Below are 13,847 nucleotides of genomic sequence, written 5' to 3' on the forward strand. Positions count from 1 at the left end.
TATTTGTTGTCCAAGCGTATGAAGACAAAGATTTGTATAATTATTTTGTTCAATTATGTGTGGGAGTAATTCTACACGAGCGATATTGGCATTGTTGAGTTTATATGGTGTGGCTACTGTTTCATATACAACCATTTGGGTTGCTATAGATGAGGATTCTATATTTTGTTCTGGAGTTTTTGCAGTTGGTACTGTAGTAGCAACTCCTTGTATTTTCAAGCTTTGTTCAGGAGGATGTATAGATTTGATAGTATTTCCTTCTGTAGTATTGAACACTGTGTATTGGGTTTCTAATGTATTTATTTTGAAGTCAGGAATAGGGATATTGTGTTGGCTTAAGGTGTCTCTTAACCAATTAAAGAAACATTTTCCTCTATTTCCCTTTTTTCTCCATTTATTAAATTGTGAGTAAAATAATTCTACTAATCTAGGTTCAAATTCTTTAACATACCATTTTCTAATATTTTTATTTTTTGGGGATAAAAAATCATTGATAATATCTTCTTTAGTGAATATTTCTTCAAGTTGTAATACTTGAATGATATTGTAATACTTGAATGATATTCTTTAGTGAATACTTCTCTATATTAGGGTATAATGATATTGTTAGATGTTCATAGAAGTCCATCAATTTGTGGTTTTGATGGAGTGTTTACAAAATGAGGAGGAGGAATGCTATGATAGGTTGTAATAGATTTTCTTGGAGGTTCTGGCTTTCTAAAGGAATGAGATTTGAAATTCCTGAGATGGAAGTCGTATCTATTTTTTGCTTATCTGCAGTGAATTGTATTTCAATATTTCCGTATGTATACTCAATAATTTTATCTGGAATATTTTGAGTAGGTACATGTGATGGTTGGTTTTCATTATGAATAGACCATGTTTGTGGTAGAACAATATCTGACCATGATATTGTTTTTGGTATAATTGTATTTGATTTTTCCATATTAGTTTAAAAAAATATTGTTTGTCCTCTAGTATCTATTTGAAGTACATTTGAGCATAATGTAGTCATTACTTTGTAATATATTCGATAAACAATAGCTATATTTTGAGAACCTGTCATCATATCAAATCCTTGTGTTTTAAGGTTTAAGGATAAAACATTTAATATATTTGGATCTGTAAGGGATACGAAATAATTTGGAAAACAGTTAAAGTATACTGATCTACTACATAAACTGGATTCAACCAGTCCTAATAGTGAATCAAAAAATCTATTATGCCTAGTATCACGTAAGCAGACTAGGATAGAATTGTTTAGTCCTAAACGAGTCAATGGTTTGACAGTTATTTGAATCAATCCTATATGTAAATATTTATAACTTTTGTTTTTATGTTCTTGTAATATTTTTTGGGATAATAATTGAAAGTCTTCTTGATTATTTGTGACAGAAAGAGTCTCTTCTACTATCTTTATAGCATATCCGATTTTGAGGTCGAATGTACCCTTCTTGTATATATCTGATATTGGAACCTTAGGTATATTCCAATTCTGTATTTGGTGTTTAATATCATTAATAATAATTTCCTCTTTGTTTTTTATCCTTAGAGTTCTATTAGTTGTACTAGTTGTTTTATCTGTCAGATTCTTAATAAATTTCTCCATTATTAGGTTGCGGTTGAGTGTTATCTGGACAGTCCTCTTTGACTACCTCTTACGTCTTCTAGACCTCAGAGGCTCTCCTGGCCTAAACGGTCAACTAACTGGGTGTCCTGAGCGTCTCTAACCTCAATTCTCAGACCAACTTTCTTTAATGGATTAATTTATTAAATTTCTTAAAATAGAAGAACTAGTAGTAACTGTAGATCTTTAAAACAAGGTTGGCTCTGATACCATAATTCAGTTTTATCTAAATTTTGTCAGGAAATTTATCAGCAAAGAGAATTGATCTATCAATTGGAATGATTGTTCCTTGGTTAATATTGTGTCCTAGGAATCTTATTTTTGTTTGGAACAAATTTATCTTTTTAGCAGAAACAACTAACCCAGCTGTTTTTACTGTGTGAATGAAAGTATGAAGATGCTTGAAATGTTGTTCAAGTGATTTAGAAAAGGCTAGAACATCATCAATGTAAATTATCATGAATTTATAAAAGGGATTAAAGATATCATTCATTAAGCGATTGCCTGATTGGACAGTTTCTTATGATGTTGCTGGTGCAATAGTATCAGGAGCAAATACATGAAGAAGTGTTTGCTCTATTTCTTCGAAAGTAGCATTGGGATGTGTCTGTTTCAGCTTCTTTAGATAGGCTGAGAATGTAGGTAGACTGGCTGTATTATTTGATGGTGGATTGAGGATATTGGTTTGCTGAGGTATTCTTTTCAGGGGTAAGGTGGCAGGATTGGTACTGAAAATATCCCACCATTTGACTTTAAGGGTTTTTCTTAGTTTGGGAATATACTCATAGTTATTAGTATTATTCTCAGAAATAGAGTATTCCCATTTTAAAATCTAAGGTATTTGATAGATTGCCATGAAGTAAAGATGGTAATCATCTTGGTCTGTACAAGTATTATGTTGTGCAAATTTTATCTGTAAAATTTGGAAAGTAACAGGTAATATTTGGGTCTGAGATCCCCATAATAAGAACCAATGACGAAACCAACTGGGGAATCTTTCGCAGACATGGAGTTTGAATTGGAGATACCAGGAATGAGTATTATTTGGATTTTGGTAGGAGAATACCTTGTACCATGCATCAATGTACTCAGAATATTTATAATATTTATATTGGAATTCCGGATTCAATAACTTTTTTCCTTGAAGGGGATTGCATCCCCAATCCTCATAAGAAAGTAATTTTTTGATTTGAAATTTAGAATAAGCATATACTTTAGTCGTGCTTTGGTAAAAATGAACAATTGAAACCCAACCGGTTTCCATGAGAATAGCTTCATACCATTCACGGGTTTTGACTCCATAGGATGAATTCAAATGATTTACAAGATAACGGGGAGCTATTTTATTTGGGTCAAGTTGTGCATGAGAATCAGAGATGTGTATATCTGATAGAAAAGCGGTGTCTATATAAATTGATTTGGCAGAGGCTGAGGTTTGTTTATTTGGGTATGTTGCCGGGGAAAACGCCGGACTTGGAGTAGATATTGGACTTTGTGGAGGAGTCTGTATTAAATATTCAGGTACATTTGAGGATCGGAGAGGTGACATGGGTGTCAGACTAAGAGAGGAATGGATGGGCATAAGAGGCCCATACCTGTTGCTTGGGACTAAATCCATTGGTTGTTTTCCTTTGGTATTTGAAGACTGAGGATTATTCACATTGGTATTTTTATTGTTAAGGAAGAGTTGCAAACCGTAGGATGAGAATCCGTAGGATGAAAGTGTAGCGTCTTTAGGGTGATGTGGGTATATACGGTCCCCCCTGCAAAAATTCACGGGTTAAAAAGTCAGGTAAGGAATTGGAAGAACCGTAAAGATGTTCAATAGAAAAATCAAAAGCAGATAAAATAGCCTGCCATCGGGCAAATATTTGCTTTGAAACAAGATTTTGGACATCCTTTTGCAGAATATCTTTGGCAGCTTTACAATCGGTGCGAATTAAAAAATGTTGATTTAGAATATCAATTTGAAATTTGCAAACACAATGAATAATAGCAAGTAATTCTTTTTTCACAGTAAAGTAATTCTTTTGGGTAGGATTCTAAGCTTTGGAAGTAAAACGTATTAATTGTTCTTTAGAATCAATTGATTGTTTTAATATACCACCTAGTCCTAAGTCAGAAGCATCGCATTCAATAATTTTAAAAGCTGTTGGATCAGATAAAGTTAAACATGGAAGTTCTTTGGCTTTGAGTTTAATTCGCTGTACAGCCAAAGTATGAGTATTAGTCCAGGGTGGAGGATTCTTTTTTAATCGATCATATAAAGGTTTAGCATCCAGAGCTAGATTTTGGTAAAAAGCACTTATATAATTTAGACATCCTAAAAATCTATTGAAGAAGACATAGTAGAATTTAATCATTTACTCAAATCATATCATCCCAATGATTATTTAGATCAAATGGACCAAGGTGAATCATCGAATAGACATTCGGTAAATGTTTTAAATAAAGTAATAACACAAAAATGGTTTTTTATTAATAACCATAATCATAAATAATGAATATGAATTCCAATCTCTAGCTTTAGTAGATTCAGGTGCTGATCTGAATTGCCTCAATGAAGGATTAATCCCTACAAAATACTTTGATAAGACTACTCAAATCCTTAATACGGCTGATGGTAGTAGACTATTTATCAAATACAAATTATCCAATGCTAAAATTTGTACAGAAGGACATTGTTTTCCTACTTCATTCATAATGGTTAATGGACTCAGTCAAGCGCTAATCCTTGGCGTACCCTTTCTTACTTTGTTATATCCAGTTACAATTTCTCATACAGATATTGAAACAAATACTCATGGTACTCCTATTAGATTTGAATTTCTTGATAAGCCAAAAATTAAAGAAATTAATACTGTCAAACAAAATATTAAACACAAAGAAAATTTTTAGGATCTTTACAACTTGAAATCAAACATAAACTTATCAGTGAAAACCTCCAAACTCATGAGATACTACAAAAAATACAACAACTCAAAATTTTTATTGAAAAATAAATATGCAATGACTTACCAAATGCTTTCTGGCATAGAAAACAACATATTGTTGGATTACCATATGAACCAAATTTTAGTGAAACAAAGATACCAACAAAAGCTAGACCAATTCAGATGCATACAGAATTATTACAAACATGTCAGCTTGAAATAAAAGATTTACTCCAAAAAAAACTTATACGTCCTAGTTCATCTCCCTAGAGTTGCTCTGCTTTTTATGTCAATAAAAATGCTGAGCAAGAACGAGGAGTTCCACGATTAGTTATTGATTATAAACCCCTCAATAAAGTCTTACAATGGATTAGATATCCCATTCCAAATAAAAAAGATTTACTTGATAGACTTTTACATGTTGTAATCTTCTCCAAATTCGATTTAAAATCTGGTTTTTGGCAAATATATATATATATATATATATATATGTGTGTGTGTGTGTGTGTGTGTGTGTGTGTGTGTGTGTGTGTGGAAAACACTACGCAACGCCTATAGGCAAAAATAAATAGTGATTTTACCTATCCCCGTCAACGTCAAAAGTTCATCGCTCGATCAAGATTGTCCTATAGTGTTTTATTTTTTTTATAAATTGGAATGATTTGAAATTTGGAGCGTGTATTCATAAAAAATGGAGGAATCTTCTAAAAATATAAAAAAAATATTTTACAAGAAAAACATTGATCAAAATACCCCTGAAACCTTTTAGGGGTATTTTGGTCAATTTATTTTTTATGGATAATTTTTTTAATATTTTTATTAGATGTGCCTCAGTAAGATGTACATACCTTCCAATTTTAGATCATTCCAATTTATAGATAAAAATAAAAAATAAAATACTACCGGACAATCGTGACTGCACGATGAAACTTGGACGGTGATGACGGTAGAAAAAATCACTATTTATTTTTGCCTACGGGCGTTAGGAAGACTTTTCTTTTATATATATATATATATATATATATATATATATATATATATATATATATGGATGGAAGATGCTAGGGTGAGCGCACTAGCTCACAGAATAGTATCAGCCCAATGGCCCAGATTGAATTTGGGCCTATCTGATGGCCGAGAGTGTTTGAATTTTAATTGTTTTTCTATGAATCCAAATCACTTAAAATTTTAGGTGAATATTATTCTCATCAATCCGCACCTAATAAAAATATAAAAAAAATAATACGTAAAATTAAAAATGATCAAAATACCCCTATAAATTTACAGGGGCATTTTGATCTTGTTTTTCATGTAAAATATTTTTTTTAACATTTTTCAAATATTCACCCATTTTTTATCAACACACGTCTAAAATTTTAAGTAATTTTGATTTGTAGAAAAAAAAAATTAAAATTCAAGTACTATTAGGCATCCATGATAGTTAGATTGGCCCAGATTCAATCTGGGCCATTAGGCTCATTTTTTCTTGCGAGCCCATTGACTCACAGAAGCCTTTTCCTATATATATATATATATATATATATATATATATATATATATATAAAGATATGGTCAGCAGCCTCATGTAGATAAGCTAAATGCGCCAAACGGTCCAGATTAAATCTGAGCTGATTTGATTATCATGGATGTCTAGTAGTGTTTGAATTTTATTTAATTTTTTTTCAAATCCAAATCACTTGAAATTTTAGAAGTGTGTTCTTAAAAAATAGGTGAATCTACAAAAAATATTAAAAAAAATATTTCACATGAAAAATATTAACCAAAATACTCTTAAATCTTTGGGGGGTATTTTGGTCAATGTTTTTCATGTAAAATATTTTTTAAATATTTTCTACCGGACATCTCTGATCGTCAGATCGGCCTAAATTCAATATAGGCTGTTGCCAATTATCTACATGAAGCAGCTGACCATATCTTTTTCCATCTATATATATATATATATATATAGGAAAAATATCATGTAAGCCGATTGGCTTACCTGTGAAAATACGCCAAAAGGCCTAGATTGATCACGGATATTCGGTAGTGTTTGAATTTTATTGTTTTTTTTACAACTTTAAAGTACTTGAAATTTTAGACGTGTTTTTTTCAAAAATATGTGAATCTACAAAAAAATATCAAAAAAATATTTATATAAAATAAATTAATCAAAATACCCCCAAAATACTACAGGGGTATTTTGGTTAATTTGTTTTTAAATTATTTCTTTATATTTTTATTTGGTGCATATTGATGAGAAGAATACACGCATAAAATTTCAAGTGCTTCAGATTTGTATAAAAAAATTAAAATTGAAACACTACTAGACATCTGTGATCGTTAGATCAGCCCAGATTCAATATGGGTCGTTTGGTGTATTTTCACAGGTAAGCAATCCAGCCTACAGGAGCCTTTTCCATATATATATATATATATATATATATATATATATATATATATATATATATATATATATATATATATATATATATATATATATATATATATATATATATATATATATATATATATATATATATATATATATATATATATATATATATATATATATATATATATATATATATATATGAAGATACTACAAAACACCTATAGGCGAAAATGAACAGTGATTTCGTCTACCTTCATCACCGTCCAAAGTTCATCGCACAGTCACAATTGTCCGGCAATGTTTCTTTTTTCTTGTTTTTTTCTACATATCATAATGACCTAAAATTTGGAGCAGGTGTTCATAAAAAAATAGGCGAATCTACGAAAAATATCAAAAACATATTTTATATGAAAAAAATTGGCCAAAATACTCCAGAAATGTTTTGGGGCATTTTGATCAATTTTTTTTTTGTGAATTATGTTTTTTATATTTTTATTAGGTGCGCCTCACTAAGATGTACGCACGCTCCAAATTTTAGATCATTCTGATTTGTAGAAAACAAATGGAAAATGAAAGACCATTAGAAGATCGTGATCGTGTGATGAACTTTGGATGATGATGAGGGTAGGCGAAATCACTGTTTAATTTCGCCTATAGGAGTTGGGAATACTTTTCCATATATATATATATATATATATATATATATATATATATATATGAGCAATGATCCAATGCAACGGTTGTATCATAGTGTAATGAAAAGACACTTCTAGAAAACCATGTTTGTTGTATTTGTATGACCTCAAATTTTGCACACACACACTCTTCATCTCAATAATCAATCCCCCTTTAAAAAAATAGCAATTTGAACCCTAGATATGGTCAAAATGAGTCCCCTCCAAAAACGAAATCTAGACCATTCATTTTGTGAATTTCAAGATCTTAGCCTTTATAAACTCAAAATCATTTTTTTCTTTTCTAACATTGTTCATCTAATGATAATAAAGTCATCCAAAAAAATTGGAAATGAAAAAATCCTTCTAAGACCTAGATCTAAGTATCTCACCAAAACGAACGGCCTATGTTAATTGGGCTAAAAAAATACTTTTTAGTTTGTATTTTCAATTTTTTATTTTTTTGTGATTGTTCATTAGAATGAAAAGAGTGTATATTTAAAATTTTGGATCAAACAAAGGGCCATAAGATGGTTTTTTAACGTTGTTGCATCATATTACTATACAATGATTGCATGAAACCATTGCTCTCTCTCTCTCTCTCTCTCTCTCTCTCTCTCTCTATATATATATATATATATATATATATATATATATATATATATATATATATATATATATATATATATATATATATATATATATATATATATATATAAGTTATGTTGAGTACAATCGATCGCTAAACAAAACCTGAATTCATAAGCTTATTTAACAATTTCATGATCAAACCTAGAGGATTTGTCTAAGAACCCTATCTAATAAGCCCATTAAGCATTATATTATGGGAAAGCTTTCTATGTTCCCCCTATAATATAGAAGTTCTATCCTCCCCCTACTATCTAGCCCTCCATTTTTTATCACAAGAGCCACTCACCGTTTGATTTAGATCCGACATCTCAAAGTATTTTATTTTTAGTTTTTTTAATACAATTTTTCTGAATACGAAATTTGGTACGTGTCATCTTCTCATTGGAGCGCACCTATAAAAAATAGTAACAATAAATTTTTGATAAAAAATAATGGCCTAAATACCCCTTGAAACTTACAGGAGTATTTTTGTTATTTTATTTTATTAAAAATACTTTTTTTTATATTTTTCGTTAGTGCGAGTTTAACATAGGAATAGACGTCCAAAATTTGATGTCAAAATAGTTTATAGAAAATAAAAATAAAAATAAAACAATGTACAGATGTGACATTGTGATTGAAGCAATCTTAACCCTCCATTCAAATATGGAGAGTTTGATAAAGGGTAGGATAGAACTTTTATATTTAGGGAGAACATAGAAACCTTTCCCCTATATTGTAAGCTGAGGCATTAAGCAAAGGTCCAAAATTGTTCATTCTCGTAAAAATTTCACCCAATTTCGACAAAGAAGCGTTCGGGGCATTATAACCATAAGCAGAGGGTTTGTTACCCAAAAAGCTTGCCATTTCGTAAAGCGTCCTCTGAGCTTCTGATAACTCTCCAGCTCTGGCATAAAACACCATTCTTGGCTGCAATGAAGAGAGAGTTGTGGAGCTACCTGGTGCACCATTGTCAGCATCGTTGGATGACTCTTCTGGAAATTCTAGGTTTTGCAGGTTTTTACAGATCTTACTGGGAAACTGGGAGAGAACAAAAGGAAAGAGAGAGGATTGCAGGGTTCGCAGAGCATATATGAAGCGCATTGCTCTCACCGAGTCGCACAGCAATGGGTTTGGGGTAAGAAATGAGGGTGAGGTTAGATTCAGAGAGAGAAAATCGTTGCTCGCAGAAAAGAGCACGGTGGTCCCGCATGGGAAAGGAACTGCTTGGGTTTGTTGAAACTTGAAAGCTTGGCAACCTCCCTTACAGCAATGTTACAGACTAAATTTGAAGGATAATGCTAGAGGGGTTTTACGAGAATATATCAATTGATGCCTATAATCTGTTCTCATGGATAGTGCTAATGGGGGTCGATGGTCTCTGATAATGTAACCTCTGTGTTGTAATTTTCATGTACTATTAATAAAAATTCTAATCATTTTCCCAAATAATTTTTTTTTTTTTGTAGAAATTTCAGATGCGATTTAAAATAATTTGATTTGCTCAGGGGTGAGACGGCAGAGGCCTAGGTCCGGCTAGGCTAGCCTTTGTAGCCTGGTCATATGGCTCACCTGAGCCCTGTCCCGCTCGGACAGCACCCAAGAGGCCCTAGTCCAAGCCCAGGCGTAGCCTTGACGAGGCTGGGATGGACTGGGCCTTGGCAAATACAAAAAAGATAAACAAAAACAAGGAATAAAAGGGACAGGCCGGGACCAACCACGTCAGCCCTATCACGGCCCAGGCCCAAGCGCGGCCAAACCCTATCCTCAGGCCATGGTTGCTCCTCAAAGCCATATTTTGTGCCCAGGCCCAAGTTTTTAACGGCCAGGACAACTGGACCGGGCCAAGTGGCCCGTTGCCCGCCTTACAATATATCCATATTAAGAGTAACAAAACAGTTTTGACATGTCACTTACTATGAATAACTTATTCCCAACAAATGACTTATTGAATTTGTATTAGCATGTATTTCTCTCTCACGCATTTGCATATAATTTGAATTAGCATGTGTTTCCACGTAGGTCCCTTGTAGAATGACATATGGGAATTGATTTTCTCATTTTCATGAGTCCCTTGTTTTCACAACTAAATGAAATTTTTGCTGCAACAATAACAGAAAATCAATGAACTGTTTGAACAAAACATAGACCCACACGACAAGGAAGGCTAAAGGGCATTAGCCAAAATCCCTTCTACGCCTGAACTTTAGAACTTTGGGACATTAGCCCTCTAAATATGTTTTTTTTTATAAATTTTATCATAAAATACCAAACCCATAAATTAGTCATCCTTTTTTTTTTGACTTGATATAAAAGTTTTATTGATGATGATGATAATAATAATAATAACAACAACAATAATAATTATAATAATAGCAATAACAACAACAATATATTAACCGTTAAATAATTAAATCTCTTATAAGTATTTTAAAAAATTTCTTTAAATGAATAAATAAATAAATAATAATAATCCATTAATAATAACAATAAAGATATTGATTAATTAATTTTCAAGTTCAAAAGATCTTGACGCAATTGTAAAATAAGTCATAATATTAAAAAAATTTCATTTTATTTTCATATCTAAATTTATAAAGTGGGGTCTATGGAGGTAAGATTGGTTTTAGGCAACAGAAGAGAAAGGAAAAAAAGTTGACTAATGGAAGAGTTTGGCCTTTTGTAAAATAAAAATATCAAATTTATAAAAAAACAAAAAAAAGCATAATTAGGGAGGGGGGAGCTAATGGTCCCAAAATTTTAAACTTGGAAGGGTAAGCGGGATTTTGGTGAACCGAAAGGACTAATAGAGATGGAAATTCTAAAGGGGTAGAGGCCAGTTTCCCTTTTAAAAAATATAAATTATAAGAATATGAGCGTAGTTTCTTGTTTTAAAACACTATTGGAAACCAAACAATAGCTAATTTTAAGATGCAAAAGCTTCTCAGATCCCTTCTGCTAAAGGGTACAATGTTTAATCGTCAATTTCCAATCGAATTGTCGATCTAGATAGGAATTAGTACAGACCGAACTAATTATAAGAAGGCCAAGTTCCCTCTAAAAGCCACTTTTTTCCTTTTTATAAAATTATCTAGTATTCTTTGAGGGGTTTTTCAGATCCTAGGGTAAACAAAATGTAGTTTTGTATAACCGTGTTATACCGCAAAATAACACATTTTGACAACTTTTTTGATACATAATCATGTTTTTTGTAATCAAGAAAGAGAGTCAAAACATGGTAACCAAGAAAAAAAATTGAGTTATTCAAAATATTGTTTTGTGTAAGTATGAAAGAAGGCATACAACTTACAACAATATTATTTTCACACATTAGAGCTGCCCACTTTATTACAAACAATTAATTATGCAGAAACATCCACACAAATTAGAGAGAGAAACCATCTCAAATTTAAGTTTTAGAGAGAGAATGTATCTTAAAATTTTTAAAAGAGAAACTATATCAAAGTTTAGAGAGAGAAACTATCTCAAATTTTTTAGAAACATAAACTATATTTAATCTTAAGTTTTAGAGAGAGAAAGTACCTTAAAATTTTAGAGAGAGAAACCATAACATATTTTAGAGAGAGAAATTATATAAAAAATTGAGAGTGAAAACCCTTTTAAAAGATTTTGGAGAGTGAAATTATATCAAATTATAAATTTTAGATGAATAAAGTATCTTAAAATCTTAGAGAGATAAAATATTTCAAATTCTAGATAGATAAACTACCTGCACTTTTTAGAGAGAAACTGTTTCAAGAATTTTAGAAAGCTGAACCATATGAAATTTGAATTTTGAGAGAGAGAAAGTATCTTAAAACTTTAGAGAGTAACTAATCAAATTTTGGAGAGAAATTACTTGAAATTTTTTAGAGAGAGAAACTATATCAAAATTTTGAGAGAGAGAGCATCTAAAATTTCAAGTTTTAGATAAAGAAAGTATATCAAAATTTAAGAAAGAAACTATATCAAATTTTAGAGAGGGAAACTACGCAAAAAATTTAGTGAGAGAGACTATCTTAAAATTTTAGAGAGAAACTATCTTAAATTTAAAGTTTTAGCGAAAAAACAAATCCTAAAATTTTAGAGAGAGAAACTATATCATATTTTAGAGAGCGAAATTATATGATTTTTTAGAGAGAGAAACTATCTCAAATTTCAAGTTTTAGAGAGAGAAACTATATCAAATTTCCAGTTTATGAGAGAAAGTATTGTAAAATTTTAGAGAGTGAAACTATATCAAATTTTAGAGAAAGAAACTATCTAAATTTTTTTAGAGAGAAATATCTGAAAATTTTTAGTGAGAGAAACTATCTCAAAATTTCAAGCTTTTTAAAAAAAAAGTATCCTAAATTTTTTGAGATATAAATTATATCAAATTTTAGAGAGAGACTATCTAAAAAGTTTTAGTGAGAGAAACTTTCTCAAAAATTTTAGTGAGAGAAACTATTTTAAATTTCAAATTCTAAAGAGATAAACTATCTCAAAATTTTTAAAGAAATTTCTCAAATTTTAAGGTCTAGAGGGGGAAAATATTTTAAAGTTTAGTAAGACAAACTATATAAAATTTTAGAAAGAGAAACTACCTGAAATTTTTTTGTGATAGAAACTGAGTTAAAATTTTTAGAGAGAAATTTCCAACTATATAAAACTTCAAACTTTTAGAGAAAGAAACTATCTAAAAATATTTGGAGAGAAACAATATCAAATTTAAATTTAAGGCAATTTTCTCTCTAAAAATGTTGAGATAGTTTATCTCTCTCTAATAATTTATAGGTAGGTTTTCTTTCTAAAATTTGGTATAGGTTTTCTCTTTAAAATTTTGGTAAAATTTTTTAGGAAAAATTCATACATATCCGTTATATTTTACGTTATTGCGGATATACCAAATAGTTTTTGTTATTACATGTATGTCCGTTTTTTACATTTTATAATGTAATTTTTTTAAAATACAACTTTACTCTTTTTTTGAATGTTGAACATCCGAAAATTACATACATACTCTTTTTTACTTTTTCGGATGTTGAACATCCGAAGATAGGCCAAAAGTTCATATTCCATTTTCGGGTGTTGAACATCCGGACATTTTCGGATGTTCAAAATCCGAAAATCTGATTGCGAAAGGTGAAAAATGGGAATGTGAATATTTAACTTTCGGGCTATTTTCGGATGTTGAACATCTGAAAAACCCTTCAATTCGGATGTTCCACACCCGAAAATAGAAATTTGAACGTTACACTTTCAGCCTATTTTCGGATGTGCAACATCCGAAAAAAAATAAAGTCGTCTGTTTAAAAAAATTAAATTATAAATAGTAAAAAACATATATACATGTAATAACGAAAACTATTCGGTACATCTATAATAACATAAAGTACAATAGATATGTATATAATTTTTTCAAATTTTTATTATGAAATTTTTTTTTATATGTATTATTGCATACCAAATATGCGTAACTTAATTTTCACATGAAAATGTTTTGCATGGAAATGTTTCGTACCAACCAAAATTGTCCTAAGTCATGTAAACCCAAGTTACCCGAATAGAAGATCCAACCTAGAGATTTTGCATAACCTGACTATTATCTA

The sequence above is a fragment of the Amborella trichopoda genome, chromosome 10, assembly GCF_054954075.1.
Source record: "Amborella trichopoda isolate Santa Cruz 75 chromosome 10, AtrichopodaSantaCruz75HAP2 v2.0, whole genome shotgun sequence".
Taxonomy (NCBI): Eukaryota; Viridiplantae; Streptophyta; class Magnoliopsida; order Amborellales; family Amborellaceae; genus Amborella; species Amborella trichopoda.